Source organism: Mchenga conophoros, linkage group LG3, assembly GCF_057382185.1.
Source record: "Mchenga conophoros isolate Kocher_MC1m ecotype Shallow Benthic linkage group LG3, M_conophoros_male_GT1.1, whole genome shotgun sequence".
Taxonomy (NCBI): domain Eukaryota; kingdom Metazoa; phylum Chordata; class Actinopteri; order Cichliformes; family Cichlidae; genus Mchenga; species Mchenga conophoros.
The window spans coordinates 583770-600662 of NC_140528.1; the positions used below are offsets into that span (position 1 = coordinate 583770).

Below are 16893 nucleotides of genomic sequence, written 5' to 3' on the forward strand. Positions count from 1 at the left end.
GATGATTTAAAGTCTCACACAACCCGTCAAAAGGGGCGGGGCCGGCTGCTTCCAAGTAGAGCACATTTCATTTATGATGATGTAAATCCAAGCCCATCATGGATTCACGATCTGAATCCTGGGTTGTGTGAAATCCCAGAAATCAACCTTAGACAAAGTGAATCTGTGAACTAAGGTGTAGATCTGTTAGGTTAATTGTGCTGATCCTCGGGTTTGTACTGGAGCGCAAAATTCAAACCAATGGAAGATGGACAACAAAAGTTCAAAGCCATCAGGTGCTCAGGTTAGAAAAAAGAGAAAAGATGCAGGTAAGCAGACGTGTGATTGGATAATGGCAGCTCATCCTGAACCAATCAGACTAAACTCCAAACAATACATTATGTTACAGATTTTAATATTAATTAGTCATTGTTACTTGTTGATTTGTCCTTTTCTCATTGTGTGACGAATTATGACGACTGTTTGGTAGCTGTTATTGTCTCTCTCTCTCTCTCTTCATGTGTGTTTCTCTGGTGAAACAATAGTTTTGTGTTAATGTTAGGGCTGCACGATTTTGCATAAAATGAGAATCATGATTTTTTGGCTTAGAATTGAGATCATGATTCTCTCATAACAATAAATAAACATAAAACAACAAATGTCTCACGTTTTGTTGTTGCAGCAAAATGTTGTCCTGCTTGAAATTCCGTCTCCACCGTTGCTCGACGCTGCGTGTACAGAGCAGGTAGTGCAACAATAGAAAAATAGTTGCGGGACGGCACTGTGTAGCGTTTGTCTAGGGTGTTGATCGGTTTTCCTAAATCCCTCGTTTTGCACAGTGTTAATGGAGCCATATCTTTGGTCAGGTGATAAGTGATAGCCTCCGTAATGTCTTTGTGCCTGCGGGAGTTCGACGTGTATAGGGAAGCGCTGTATAAGGTTCCCGTTATTGATGTTTGGGTGGTTGACCGGGACGGATTTTCTCCTGTCACTTTCTCGTCATCCCTGACGTGCTCTCCGTTGTTGTTTCCCTGCTAATTTTAGCATCACACGGCACAGCTTCTGTATCACGTGGTATAAGGCTCCGCCCTTGTCATTTGTTGAGCAGGAAGAGTGAGCGCTTGTTTTCATGCAGAGTACGTCCCGGATCAAAATGTGAAGTTTTACAAATCACCACTTCTTTAGTGAATATCATTTCAGTCTCAGACAATCTCGTTTCTCTTACAGAGGTTGAGTGCACCTTCTGCGGATGGCGGTACCACACAGTGTGCGTGGACTTCCCCTGCACAGAAGGCAACTACAAATGCTGTGAATGCTAAATAACGGAAACAAATGATCCCTGTTGTCTTTGCTTGATGATTGGTTTGAGTCTTGACAATCCACATTGCTGGCGTTGCATCTTTCAATGGCAGCAATGGCAGGTATCAGTGCTCAAACCTTTTGTGTTTGTTTCCAACAAGTTGCCCACCTCGGGAAACAAAAATGTGTTCTTTTACTTGTCAGATGAACATATGAGACACTTTGACTCTTCAGTGCAGTGTGGAGCCTAACAAAGATCTGTTTTGTGTCCCAGCTGATCAGCAGGAGGAGGAGAGTCTGACGGAGCAGCAGAGGAACATTTTCAGCTACTTGGACTCAGCTCAGTCACTACAGAGGAAACAATGAGCTCAACACAGAAGGTGACAGACAGAGCAGGACCATATGACCAAAGATATTTATCACCATATACATTTGAACATTTGCCATAACGATGTAGCTGACGATAGAATTGACACCAGACAAAATACTTTACAGCTGCACAACTTTATTAAAAACCCATCAATGTATTTTCACTGAAACAAGCAGCTGTTGTTTATGTGCATTAAAGTTATATAAAAATGTAACAGTGCAAATGCAAATTCCTCGCTGACAGTTTAACCAAAAGGCGTTTCCAGTGGAAACTGGCCGACACATCCTGAGCATAACCATGTATAATATCCACTAAACTTCAGAAGAGGTTATAGAGTCGTGGCCAAAAGGTTTGAGAATTGCATAAATATTGGAACCTGGAGAAGTTGCTGCTTAAGTTTTTATAATAGCATTTTGCCTGCACTCCAGAATGTTATGAGGAGTGATCAGATGAACTGCATCGTCCTTCTTTGCCATGAAAACGAACTTAATCCCCAAAAAGCCTTACCACTGCATTTCATTGCTGTCATCAAAGGACCTGCTGAGACCATTTCAGTGATCGTCTTCTTAACTCAGGTGAGAATGTTGGCGAGCACGAGGCTGAGATCATCATGGCTGTATCCCGATTCAGGTTCTGCAGCTTAAAAGTCCTCAAGGGCCGCGTACTCAAAGACGCTAAGGCCGAAGTGCGAGGCTCGTAGGCTCGTGAAATGGGACGTCTAGCCTCCGTCGCGCTGCCCAGGTTGCCTAGCAACCATGATACTAACAGCTGGAACGTTTCATACAGCTTTGTTTGACAGAAATGAAGGAGAACATATTTAGTTCATTTGTTTCTACATGAGCTCTGTGTGATTTGATGAGTATCTGAGGCTGAGACCACAGGACTGTTGGGCTTCATTTCTGTGCTGAACAGTCGTTTAAGATTAGCTGTAAATAACAATTAGCTGATGTTGTTCATGAGACTAAAGTCATCTCACTGTGGTAATGTAAATATAATATGTTCAATATTATAGTTATTATATTGTTGGCATTACTAAATTTGGCTCAGTGCTTACATACATGTGTAAAAAGCAAATGTACGAGCTGTGATGTTACACCCCGGCCTAGGCAACCGGAGTGCAACACGAAAAAAGTAAAAATAAAGAAAAAAAAAAACACACAAAAAAACCCCACTAAAGCTCACCACCAAAATCCCGAAATGAAAGTATCGACAAATCTATTTACAACAAACTATTTATTTACAACAAAACACCAAACTATTTACAACACGGGGGAGATCGCGACCATGACACACTGAAACACAAGGCTTAAATACATAGAAGGAGCAATCAGGGGATGGACCACAGGAGGGAAACACAGCTGGGGCAAATTAGACCTGACGAGACAAGGAAAAGTAAACTGAACACACTAAGATAACACAGACTTTCAAAGTAAAGCAGGAAACGCATAACAGTCACGCCAAAAACAACACACTGACAACACCGAAACGTAACAGTTCCCCCCACCCAAAAATCAAACATTTAACACCAAGTGAAAAGTTTGATCCAGACAGACGAAGCCGATGAAGGCTGGAGCGGTCCCACTGACCCTCCAGCAGACGACGAAGGCTTGAGCGGTCCCACGGACCCTCCAGCGAAGGCGGATGAAGGCTGGAGCGGTCCCTCGGACCCTCCAGCGGAGACGGACAGCTGAAGCGAAGGCAGACGAAGATGATGAAGGCTGGAGCGGTCCCACTGACCCTCCAGCAAAGGCGGATGAAGGCTGGAGCGGTCCCACGGACCCTCCAGCGACGACAAAGGCTGGGGCGGTCCCCGGACCCCCCAGCGAAGGCAATCCCGGACGAGCCCCCATATGTTACACCCCGGCCTAGGCAACCGGAGTGCAACACGAAAAAAGTAAAAATAAAGAAAAAAAAAACACACACACAAAAAAAACCCACTAAAGCTCACCACCAAAATCCCGAAACGAAAGTATCGACAAATCTATTTACAACAAACTATTTATTTACAACAAAACACCAAACTATTTACAACACGGGGGAGATCGCGACCATGACACACTGAAACACAAGGCTTAAATACATAGAAGGAGCAATCAGGGATGGACCACAGGAGGGAAACACAGCTGGGGCAAATTAGACCTGACAAGACAAGGAAAAGTAAACTGAACACCCTAAGATAACACAGACTTTCAAAGTAAAGCAGGAAACACATAACAGTCACGCCAAAAACAACACACTGACAACACCGAAACGTAACATGTGATAACTGTGTCTGATAGAATGAAGAGTAGACTGATATATGAAATATTCCTTTATTGGGTGAGAAAATCAGACCATGTCATACCTGGTTTAAGTCACACAGAATAGATATCAGAGCCTTAAACAGGCTGACTTCTGCTAAATGGGTCAAACTGGGCAGAAAGTCTACAAACACATAACATCCTTATAGAATATGATGTAACACTATAGATCAACTTAGCTCAGAATATATAAAGCATATAAACAGTTACAGCAATATGATGCAACAAACACAGCAGCTACTGATCCAAAATACTCAAAGCTTCATAGAACTGAAACCAACATTTATTTTTAGCTCCATTCTGCTGCTGATACAGACTTTAGGTTTCTGAACATTAAACTTGTTGCTGCCTTTCATAGTGTGTAACTTGAAGGCCCTGAGTACTTTCTCCCACACTGAAAACACTGGGATGATCACATTATTTGAACATTACCTAATAAGACTGATTCAGCACAGACAGTTATGTTAAACTTTCCTAGCAGTCCTTCACAAACAGGGAACAGTCTGTCTATTCTCTCCATCTGTCAGCTGCTGCTGGCTCTTCCTCCTCCTCTTCCTCACACACTGCTGAGTTTGTCCTGGTGGATCATCAGGGCTGCAAAGCCTCACAGATGATGTGCAGCAGTGGGTCCCTCAGTCTGTCCTCACTCTGGACACTTGCAGTCGTCACACATGGAAATCAAATGCGTGATAAGCTGCAGGATTCAAACACAAGTGTAACTTATAAACACATGTTCATACTTTTATTCCACAATCAGAGAGAAAGAAACAGAGAGAGAGTGCAGGACAGACAGACAGGTGACAGTCTCAGGTGTACACACTGCTACACAACAGCACCAGAGAAGCAGGATTTAGTGTTTGTGTTATTACGAGTGTAAACAAGAAGAGTTCCAGATGGTGCAGTGGACACATGTGTGACTGCTGTGATTAAAGCATCTTTCTTTCAGCTTAACGAGTGAACCGTCAGCTCGTTCAAACACACGTTAAAGTGCGCCGAACAGAGGCAGCAATATAACACAGCTAACATTAACAGTGCAGTGGATCCTGCTTGTGCCGTGATGTTCAGGACTGCAAACCGAGCAGCATCACTGACTTTCAGCTTGTTGTGTTTGTGGATATATGACTGACTTTAATTATCCACAAAATCATCACATTCTCTGTCAGATGAAGGTCGACTATTGAACGGCGTATATTTTAAAGGCTTTAAAACCAAGTTAACGCTGAAAGTACAAACATCACTAATGTCACATAACTCTGCCGACAAGGCATAGCTATGGCTATGAAATGCTCTTTGTGTATCACTTCTTCATTATGAAAGATGTCATTAATGCACTAGTAATGTCTCATCTGGAGTATTGTTCAATCATTTGGTCAGCAGCTAATAAGGCAGATCTTAACAGACTTCAGTTAGTCCAGAATAAGGCGTCCAGATTAGTGTGAAGATGTTCATACTATACTAATATTGATAAAATGCATAATAACCTTTCTTGGCTTCCTGTACAGGCTAAAATATTCTATGGCTTACTTGTAGTTCTAAAGAAAGCAATTCTGTTAAACACACCACATTTATTCTGCTCAGCTGCAGTATCCAGATGAAATACATCATCATATTACACAGTTTTCAACAAACTGCAACTTAGTAAATGCTCGAGTTAAAAGTAACGTTTTGTAAAACTGTTACATTTAGAGCAACTTTTAAGTGGAATAAGTTGCCTTAAAAAATTAGAGAATTATTCAAAACTTCAATGAACACTTAAAAGCCGATTTACAGAGCTTTAGTTGTTGTAAATATTGTAAGACATGATTTGTTTTTGAAATTTGTGTAATGTGCCTCAATGTTATTGATATTATTATTATTATTATTATTATTATTGATTGCTTATATTTGAACAATTGTGAAACCTCACTGTGGATGTAAGAGTGAAATTATGTGGATATCTTGAATCCACTTTATTGTGTAATATTTTATGTGAGTATTTGACGGACAGTGTTGGGAAGGTTACTTTTAAAATGTATTCCATTACAGAATACAGATTACATGCCCCAAAATGTATTCCGTTACGTTACTCAATGACAGTAACGTATTCTGAATACTTTGGATTACTTAATATATTATCATGCTTTTTACAACAACGTGAATGTACTATTGCTGTGTGATTTATTACTATTACTGAAGGTCCGCGACTCCGAACTGTAGTAAAGGGACCTCTGACTAATACGGCGGGGTCCCTGTCGGCTCGTAGCCGAAAAATAGCTTTACTTTGTTGTGTGGGTCAACTTTTCTTGCGAGAGACAGAGAGAGGCGTTGAAAGACTGCTCCAACGGAACTTATTGTTTCGGAGGAAAACACGAACACGGTTTACAGTCGAGTCTTAATAGCTTACTTACAGCTGGGCTCGTCAGGCACTCTTCTTGGCTGCAGTGGTTATTATTATATTTACATGCCTCCAGCTCCCATTTTTCCTCAATGACAACTCGTACCTTTCCACTCCCCTTTTTCTCCCTCCTCGCTCACAGACCCATAACGTGTATGGCAGTCCATTCTCCCTGCAACACGGACTACACTGCCCATGATGCTACATTCTTTAGAGCTATGCTTGTAGCATTCTGCCTTTTAGCTTAGCACAACAACAACAACAACGAAAAGGTGCTCTCTCACCCAGGAAACACACAGTCGCAGAGAGAGAGAGCGTTGCCCTGTAACCATGGCAACCGTAACGCTGCCGCCTGGAACAACAGCTGTCAAACAAAACCCAAACAGTCCTGACCCGCGACAAAATGAAACAGGAAAGTACCGCAGTGTAATCAATTTATTTCAACCATGTAACTGTATTCTGAATACCACCTTTTTAATCGGTAACTGTAATGGAATACAGTTACTCATATTTTGTATTTTAAATACGTAACGGCGGTACATGTATTCCGTTACTCCCCAACACTGTTGACGGAAGACGAGCAACATCTGTTGTGGAAGCTAACGGGGTTCCTTTAGAATAAACAAACATAGGATTTATTATCACTGAATAATTCTGTATAAATCTATACAAATTATAGAAATATGTAATAGGAAACAACAAAATAATCTAAATTATAAAATTGTGTGTGTGTGTGTGTGTGTGTGTGTGTGCATGATTTTAGTGTTTGAACAGTCATGAATTATCTTTAACAGCAGGTTGGATGTAATGTGTTAGAACTACCAGCAGGTGGGGATAAGAGACCTTTAAGGTGTTTGGTGCCACGCTCCACCTTCAGGTTTAAAACTAGTGTTAATGGAGTTTGAAGGTTGAGTTTGTTCCACGACTGCATTTCACTCACTGCCTCTGTTTGTATCTCTGTCACTGCAGGACCAACATGGAGCCAGAAGTCAGCGCTCTCAGGAGGCCGACAAACCTCACAGAAGAAAGGGAGAGAAAAAACACACCTGTGACGAGTGTGGGAAGGGTTTTACTGTGAGGGCTAAACTAAAACAGCATCAGGTCATCCACACTGGAGAGAGACCGTTCAGCTGTGACTTGTGTGGAAAGTCTTTTTCCTTGAAGGGTTCCCTAAAAACACACCAACTCATCCACAGTGGAGTTAAAGCGTACAGCTGTGATCAGTGTGGCAGAGCTTTTACTCAAAGTAGCCACTTACAGAGTCATCTAGTTACCCACTCTGGAATTAAGGCATACAGCTGTGACGAGTGTGGGATGGAGTTTACTGTGAAGGCTTCACTAAAACAGCATCAGGTCATCCACACTGGAGAGAGCCCGTTCAGCTGTGACTTGTGTGGAAAGTCTTTTTCCATGAAGGATTCCCTAAAAAAACACCAACTCATCCACAGTGGAGTTAAAGCGTACAGCTGTGATCAGTGTGGCAGAGCTTTTACTCACAGTAGCAACTTACAGAGGCATCTAGTTACCCACTCTGGAATTAAGCCATACAGCTGTGATCAGTGTGGCAGAGCTTTTACTCGCAGTAGCCACTTACAGAGTCATCTAGTTACCCACTCTGGAATTAAGCCATACAGCTGTGATCAGTGTGGCAGAGCTTTTACTCAAAGTAGCAGCTTACAGAGGCATCTAGTTACCCACTCTGGAATTAAGCCATACAGCTGTGATCAGTGTGGCAGAGCTTTTACTCAAAGTAGCAGCTTACAGAGTCATCTAGTTACCCACTCTGGAATTAAGGCATACAGCTGTGACGAGTGTGGGATGGAGTTTACTCTGAAGGCTTCACTAAAACAGCATCAGGTCATCCACACTGGAGAGAGACCGTTCAGCTGTGACTTGTGTGGAAAGTCTTTTTCCTTCAAGGTTTCCCTAAAAAAACACCAACTCATCCACAGTGGAGTTAAAGCGTACAGCTGTGATCAGTGTGGCAGAGCTTTTACTCAAAGTAGCCACTTACAGAGTCATCTAGTTACCCACTCTGGAATTAAGGCATACAGCTGTGATCAGTGTGGCAGAGCTTTTCCTCACAGTAGCAGCTTACAGAGGCATCTAGTTACCCACTCTGGAATTAAGCCATACAGCTGTGACATCTGTGGAAAAACTTTCAGCCAGAGAGGGCACCGAAATGAACACCTACGCATTCACACCAGACATGATGTGTACTGCTGTGAACAGTGTGGCAAATACTTTACAACAGACGCAGACTTACAACGACACATGTTTACCCACACTGAGGAGAGACCTTATCAATGTGACCTGTGTGAGAAGACTTTTAAAGCTCCACATCACCTGAGACGACACCAACAGATCCACACCAGAAAGAGACTCTACAAGTGCAGCTACTGTGAGGTATGTATTTATATTGTTATCTTGTCATTTTAGCCTGACTGTTTGGAACAACTCTGCTCATTAAACTGTGTTAGCATGTTAGCAATTCTACTGCATGGAAAAGCAGCTCTGAGTGATTATTCAGATTTTCCTTTCAGTTATGATTTTAGTATTACTGTAGTATTATGGTGGTAGTATTGTAGTTATTGCAGCCAGTAAACTGAGTGTGTTAACTGAAACAGTCAAATGTAGTTGGACGTCTGCAGAGATGCTCTTTATTTCAGGCGACGTTCAGGATACAAATGTTGAAGGACTGACTTACACTGTCTTTGTGTCTTTGTTTAGAAGCAGAGCGACACAGATGGATCCAGTTCTCAACCCTGTCATCACTGTGGTGGTGGGAAAGACTTTCATTGTGACCTCTGTGGAAAAACTTTCAGTCGGCAAAAGACCCTAAAACTACATCAACGTAGACACACTGGAGACCAACGGAAATACTGCAAAGAATGTGGGAGAAGCTTCACCACATCAAGTGAGTTAAAACGACATGAACTGATTCACAGTGGGGTTAAAAAGCACCTCTGTGATCAGTGTGGGTCATCCTTCACCACTGAAGGTCAGCTTAAAACACACAAACGAGTCCACACAGGAGAGAAACCACACAAGTGCAGACACTGTGAGAGAAGCTTCTCACATTCAAGTACTTGTAACAGGCATGAACGTGCACACATGGAAGGAAACTACAGCTGTGACCAGTGTGACAAGAGCTTCAGGAATCTCAGTTCATACTCTGCACACAAACGATCCCACGTTACTAATAAACTGTTTCACTGTTACCAATGTGCCCAAACATTCACCTCATTGTCTGCTCTGTGCAAACATCAGCGCGATCACTCAGGGCTGAAATCACTCCCATCACTGGATCACAGTGAATCTGAAGACACAGAAAGATCCTCTGGTTTCTGTGTCAGACTCAAAAAGCTTGAGATCAGGCTCCACAGAGTTCAGATAGAATCATTTAAACTTGTGTTGAACTGAACTGGTTGCTGGGCTGAACTTCTACATAATACAGATCTACATGGGATCTTCTTTTCTGTTGTTTTACTGAGTCAGTTTTGTCCTTTTTTCTCTGTCCTGGTTTTGCTCATCTGTAAATGATTGAAACTCAGTCAAATAGTTCATTGTTCTCCAGCAAAACGTTTTGGAAACTCATGTTTAACCTTTGAAACTCTGACATGTTTTAGCACACAAGGCTTCATCGGGGAGTTCACTCATGATTGGACCATGAGAACAAAGGTTTTTAGTTCTTTCAAAGAGAGTCTTGGAGATGTTTGATGTTTCTGTTTTTCTGAAACCACCTGAAAGAAAAACTATTTTTCTTGCTTTATGTATGTTGTGAATTTTAGCACTACGGTTAGCATTTACAGGATATTGTTTTTGATGATATTATACAAAGGACCCTGTTTCTGCAATGCCCTTTGTTTTAAACTTCATTCCCTCTTCTTGTGACCCCACGGCAACTTCCTTTGGCCTGCTAGTCTGGAAAATCCAACAGTTCATCTATATGTAAAGAAGGCACTTAAACTGGAACAGGCATAGCTGCATTGATCCTGCCGTGGGACAGTGCATTCTTCAGTGCAGCCTGCTAAAAGATCACACACCATTGATTACGTGCCTTTAGGTATATATGGTTAAACATTTCCTAATGCAAATAACTACATGTAGTATTCTACCATGTGCAAACTTATATCACTAAAGGATTCTAACTGTCTAGTGTTTAATGGACCTGTCAAAAGTATGTTGAGATTATAGAAGGCCCCTTTCAGAGCTAGGGGGAACTTCCTTATATGGTTGTAACTTGTAACTTGAAACTTGCTGACACACGAACCCTTCTGCCTATAAAACTGTTGCACAGAGAATAAACTTTGAGTCAGTTTGGAATGACAACCTAGAACAGTCTCCGCGTCTTCTTGTTCTTCCAAACTGCTCCCGGTACTCCGGCCGGTACCGTGATTAACCGTTGATCATGCATGAGAATATTTTAATTTTGTTATATGTTAAAGGATGAACTCTGCTTATTGGTGCCCACTTTCCTTCAATGTAGTGTGGAAGTTTTTAATGTTTCTTCATCTGTGATGTTCTTGAATGTGTTCACGTGAAGATGGTACAAATAAACTGTCCTTTCAGCTTTAGCTCCTAATTTATTCATTATTTATGGATGTAGCACAGCAGCCGTCTCTTGATTAACACATGGAGGGCTCGGGATCTGATGGTGTCGTCTCCCTAATTTGCCCACTCAGTAAATCTCACTCATGGCCAAGAAATTGAAATAAACCTTGTTTCCCTGCTGGATAGTGATCCACTGTAACTCTGCTCCTCCTTCCTGTTTAGGATTTCTGTGGCTGAAGTAAAATTCCCTCCATCCATCACTTATCCCAGCTAACCCAAAGTGAAATAAAGTTTTGCTGGTCTTAAAAAAGCATTACAATAATGGGCATTACCAATGCAAACTGAATGATACAGAAGATGAAAGAAGAGACTTTGATCAGTTAATAAAGCTCATGATCTGGATTCATTGTGGCTGCTACACAGATACTTCTGGGTCACTTCTCTCAGTTAGGAACCTTCCTCACCAAACTGACTGTTGGACCACACCCCTGGTTTCATGAGAAAATGTTTCAGCCATGATTTCTCTTCCTGTATTTCAGAGTAAAGACTGAAGTGACAAATGGAAGCATGTTTAAAAACACAATGTGAGAGAGACGTTGAGGTCCTTAGAAGTTACCCTGGGTTTTTCTGTCACCCTGCTAGATGTTACACACCTTGTTATTGGACTGATTTCTACTGCTGGACTACTCCTGTGGAGAGTAACAATACTCTTACTAATTAGCTCTCTTTCACACCTTTGGGGATATTTATTTTTGTGTTTGCAGCGCTGTGAGCCAGAACAGCGAGAGAAAAATCTGCAACAGCGACGAGCCGAATGCTTACGTGAATCGCAGCAGCTGCACATGTGCTACGCTGAATTAGAGGATATCTTTGCTCTGGATTTCTATTTCTACTTTTTCATTTCTATATGATTCTTCTTGCATCTAAACAAAGATGATTCAATTTGCTAAATGTTGATGGCTCTTCGTGCTCAGGTGTAAATGAGACGTAATATTTGCTCTTGGTTTGGTTCTCCTGTACAGAACCTTGCAGTACAACAGAAACCTAAAAACATTATTTGTAGTTGTTATTCTTAGTTGTTCTGCTGCCTAAATACCACAGGGTCTGATTATGAAGTTATTGAGCTGCACATACGTTACGACCTGCTTAAGTTCGAGGTCACAGCGTCTGTAGAGCAGCTGGAACATAATGAAGTCTACAAGGTTAAAGTTTTCTCTTCAGTTATTGTTCTTTCTGCTGCTTGGTTTGATGGATCTGAGAGCTTTTGTTTTTATTATTGTTATTATAATTATCATTAATATTTTACTCTCTAGAAGCTTTAAAATAGTGTTTGTGTTTGAAAAAATTGATTTAAGAATTGAACAGAAACATCTGTCCTTCTGAAAATCGCCCAAAGGCACGGAGACAAAGTCAAAGGATGCAACCTGTAACTTTCTCTTCCTTCATGTCAGGACCATCATCCATGATTTATATAAAATGCATATAGCAACAGTAGCACTTTAGTTTGGACTTTATGATTTCTGTAACTGGAAAATATTATTTTGTTTAAAGACAGAAGTGACCGCATAGTTGCAACATCAAAGGGAAATATTAATTAATTAGCATCAAGTATATTTGTTGCTTAAGCGTTTGCACTATAACTTAAGTAGGATTATAACTTTTAAGGAAGGAAAGATTTCAGATATTTAGTTCACTGTTTCAGTTATTTTATATGAAATTAAAACATTTACGTTGGTCAAATATGATGCTCTAAATCAAATAAAAGTTTGAAAATAAATGATGTATTTTTAAATGCTGCAACAAATGTTCACAAAAAGTAACTATAATTAAAACCAGTTAAACAAAATCAAATGTTTGAATCATGCTTAACCAAATGCCAGGCTGGAGAGCTGAACCTAAAGTATACGTAGAAAGATTTCAACATCTGAGCAGTTTTTAATGTTTTTATCACATATAAATGTCACAGCAGTGGGTCCTGGCCCAATGCTTTGTGTTTTTGGTTTTCTTTGACTCTTGTTTTTCTTGGTTTTTGTTCTTCTTATTTATCAGGCTCTCGGTAATCTTAGTTCTCCCTCCCTCAGTGTTCATTTCAGCCTGTGTTTAGTTTCTGTTCCCGTGTCCCACGTTTCATCGTTTCATGTCGAGTCAGCCCTGTCTCTCTGTTTCCTGTGTCTCCCCAGTCAGCCCCGCCTCCCTCGGGCACTCATGTGTGATACAGAGTAATAAACCTGACTACATTTGCTACACTCTTTATTACCTGTTACTTTAAAATTCATACACTAATTATGTCTGCCCATCTCTCTAATGTGAAGGTCAAAGGTCAACATCCAGTGACATAAGAATAATCCCAAAGGGGCAAAGGCAGCGGTTAATTTAGCACATTTAGCATTAAGGGTACAGCAAGGATATACTTTTACTTATTGTGGCAGGGGTGTGGTCTCTGGCCTGCTGCAGTGGAGGCTGGTGGCGGGACGTTGGACGGCACAGGTGAGGGTGATGGAGCTCATGACTCTCCCCTTTATAGTGACGGAGGAGACTGGCGTGGGGGAAGCGTGTAGTGGAGGAAGCCGAGGAGAGAGCTGGTTTCTGGCTACAAAGACGGCGTCAAACCAGAAAAGATTGCTCGTGGTCAAATAATGTGTCAATCAGCTGTGAATCAAACTGTGTGTGGCTCAGTTCATGTCACAGTGTTGTTTTAGTATATCTTCACTTGTCTCACTCTCCTTCTGTTCTGTCCATCAGGACGATCCTCAGCGCTTACACAGATCCTCCATCGATGTTTTGGATCCAATCAGTGATCAGTTCTACGAGGAGGCCTGGATGTTCACCAGCGCTCGCTACACCTCCATCTACCAGAAGGTGAGTGTACTCCTTTGTACTCAGATTAACATTTTACTTCTTAAAATACATTTTCATATATGAGCTTTCTATTATTTCATGGGCCATTTAATCAATATTAAAATTACAAGCATATCAACAAAGGTGAAGCTGGTTTTTCCACTTGCTGTCACACAGTCATGGAGGAATACAATAAATACATAATCAGTCATAGATCCTGAACAATGACATTAAAAGAAAGTCTGTGGCTCTAAAAACTAAACAGTATAAAGACATGCTCCAAGCTGCTGTTTCTCTCCTACTCCTCTAGGTTTTCCACTGTCCGGCCATCCAGCGATGCTGGAGGGCTACCTGGCCAATGCTGGCCTACACAAAGAGGTCCCGGCTCGGAGGAGCTGAAGAAGATCCTTGCCTTCCTCGTCAGTTTCCTCTTCAGTTCCTATCCCAACAAAACCTTCTTGCACCTATTAGCTCAAAGAGGCTATGGTGCCGTGGAGGTCTGGACCTGAGGCCTGTGCTCATCACGTGGATAGAAAACACTCTGACACCATTCTGGAGGTCTGATGGGACTCTGACCAAAACACAGATGAAATAAAAACTTGTGGCTGGAGCTTTTAAAATGACTTTTTTCACCTCATAGATTAATGCTCATGATTGCATGTTAGCCAGACAGCATCTCCCCAAGGTGAAACTCTCAGGAGACATTTACTCTTAAACTGTAATCTGGTTGAGACTACTTGAGGAGATCTTAGTAGCGAGTATGTGGATTTAGTCTCTTCACCAACAGCAGACAGACCCATGCCAAGAAAGCAGACATGTTCTCAAAGAAGCCGAGAGCAGAGATTGGAAAAAGCTAAAAAGCTGCAGCTTCAGACGACTATCTGCCTGTAAGCTGAAAAAGTCCAGTTACGCTCTATTTTGGAAAAGCTCCCAGTTTTGGTGACCTGGGACTTTTATTTCCCCTCTTCTGCTACAGATGTTGACTGTGACCTCAGAGGCCAACTGGACCACACAGCTGCAGCAGGAGTGAGGGAGAGGAGTCTTCATCCAGCTTCAAAGAAAACATCCAGGTAAAGTGACGTGGATCAGCGGATAAAGCCGTCTCCACTTTCAAAGGAGATCCTCTGAGAGAGAGACTCTCTGAGCCATTTTAGCCTCAAATTATAGGACTTTATAGTACAGCAACACTTTTAAAGGACAAAAATACATAAACTGTGACTGTAATACAAACAAAGTATTGCATGTGTTTTAAAAGTGTTCCTCCGATGGGCAGGATATCACTATTAGACTGTCCCACCAGCCAACTTCAACAAGAAGACCACAGCAGCATTCAGTGATCAGCACAGATGTTCCTCTAACACTCAGCATCTGATCCCTGTTGGTCTGTGTGCTTCTGCTTTTGCTCAGTTAGAAACCCTGCAGCAACCCGACCCAAAACTGTGTCTTCTTGTTGGCCTCAACGTTTGAAGTGTCAAACGTCCAACATCTGGAAAGGAAACCACGCCAGTGTACTGTGATGTTTCACCAACATGTGGCAGACGCTGGTCCTGCCTTTCATGCTGACATCAGCAGAGAGCCCCGCCTACCTCAAAGCCTCCCCTGTCATGTATTGATCAGGATGATTATGAAGATGAGCGAGTGCAAATAAGACTGGTAAAAGTCCACGAGCAGAATGTTTGGATGCTTTCTAATGATTCATGAATATCATGAGAGTGTTTGTGTGTTTGTCTTTTCTTTGCTGACGTTTGTTACTAACAAAGACAATTTACGCTCTGTGTGTGTTTTTCATCCTTACCAGCCGCACTCTAACTGCAATGAAGGAAACAAACTGTAGAAATGGTCGACTCAGTGACTTCATAAAATATTGAAGTGGTTCAGGTAGAGCCAGTTTTTAAATGACCATGAACACTGAGCGTATTGTATCTGTACAGCATGTTTTCTATTAGACAGATTTGTAACAGAGGCCTTGCTCTCAGTAAGTTTGAAATCCTTTTCTGATTTCTTTTGTAATCTCTGATCTTTGTGTATCCTGCTCAGTTTGCATGCTGCTGTAGGAGTTTCTGTCTTTGTATTTGAAGAGAATTCATTGAATATACTCAGCTGCTTCCCTTTGGTGCCTCACACATCACTGAAGTTTTTCAGTGTCCAGTTATTTGTTTTTAATAGCTGTTTGAATTCTCTGTATGTTTTGACCCTGTAGACTGTTTAATGGACTGCTCGTCTTCCTGTTTGTAACCACTGCCTGTTTAGGACTAAAGATTTGGATTTTTGACTTGAACACAGCCTCTGCGTGTTGTCCCTTTGTGTCCTCGTCCTCTGTGAATGTGTCACAGATGTTTCCATGATAATAACACAGCTTTCCCACAGTGGCTTGCAGCAGCATTTATTCACAGCACATTTGAGAAAGGTTCAGATTAACTCGATGAGTTTATATTCAGAATGATTCTGACAGTGGGCCACTGTGAATTGTGATCTTTCATCAGGTCAATGTTTAAGTTCAGTATTTCAAAGCAGGAGCTATGAACAGTCATCATGTTGGCATTAGAATTATTATTATTATTAATCATTATTAATAATGTCGTTACTCATGTATAACTTTGATTAGTATACATGAATTTTATCAATAGTAAAAATAATGAATAATTCATGTATAACTTTTATTGTGTTTTGTATATTAATTATATTTAAATAGAGATGTTGACCCTGTCTCTACAGTAGCATCAGTGTAACATACATTATTGGTCCAAGCTGTCATAAATGGGGAGCCTGATCCTTTATTATTGAAACATGACGAGTATTTTTCTTGTCAGTTGGGAAGAAGTTGGTCTTTTTTCCTTCTTTTTGCTCAGTTTGTCTTTTCTTTGATAATTGAAACTCTGATCAAACCTACTCATGTTCACAGCATGTAAAAGCAGCTGACAGTCCGTGGCATTGTTGTTTGTAGAGGTGCAGTGTAGTGGGAGCATAGATCAAAAGAAAACAGTAACATTTATGTAATAAAACATCTGAATGAAAATGAACAGGCCCTTTATGAACTTCAAAGGGATCTGAAAAACAACACTTTTTAAAAGAGTATCTTGGGGTGTAGGTGGTCAAAAATAGAAAACTGAGCTGAGACTCTAAGTTCAATCCATCCATTGGTTTTACTTAGGAGGAAGAAATGTCAGGCTGGTGCAGGC

At 41.3% G+C, this 16893-nt stretch overlaps 1 long non-coding RNA gene across 1 annotated transcript; it reads left to right on the plus strand.

The window, feature by feature from the left end:
* The first annotated feature begins 1203 nt into the window (after nucleotides 1–1203).
* On the plus strand, nucleotides 1204–15178 carry LOC146576921 (uncharacterized). Its single transcript, XR_014891615.1, has 4 exons — nucleotides 1204–1272; nucleotides 1553–1658; nucleotides 14691–14784; nucleotides 15126–15178. It is a non-coding gene; the product is annotated as an uncharacterized LOC146576921 (long non-coding RNA).
* The last annotated feature ends 1715 nt before the right edge of the window (nucleotides 15179–16893 follow it).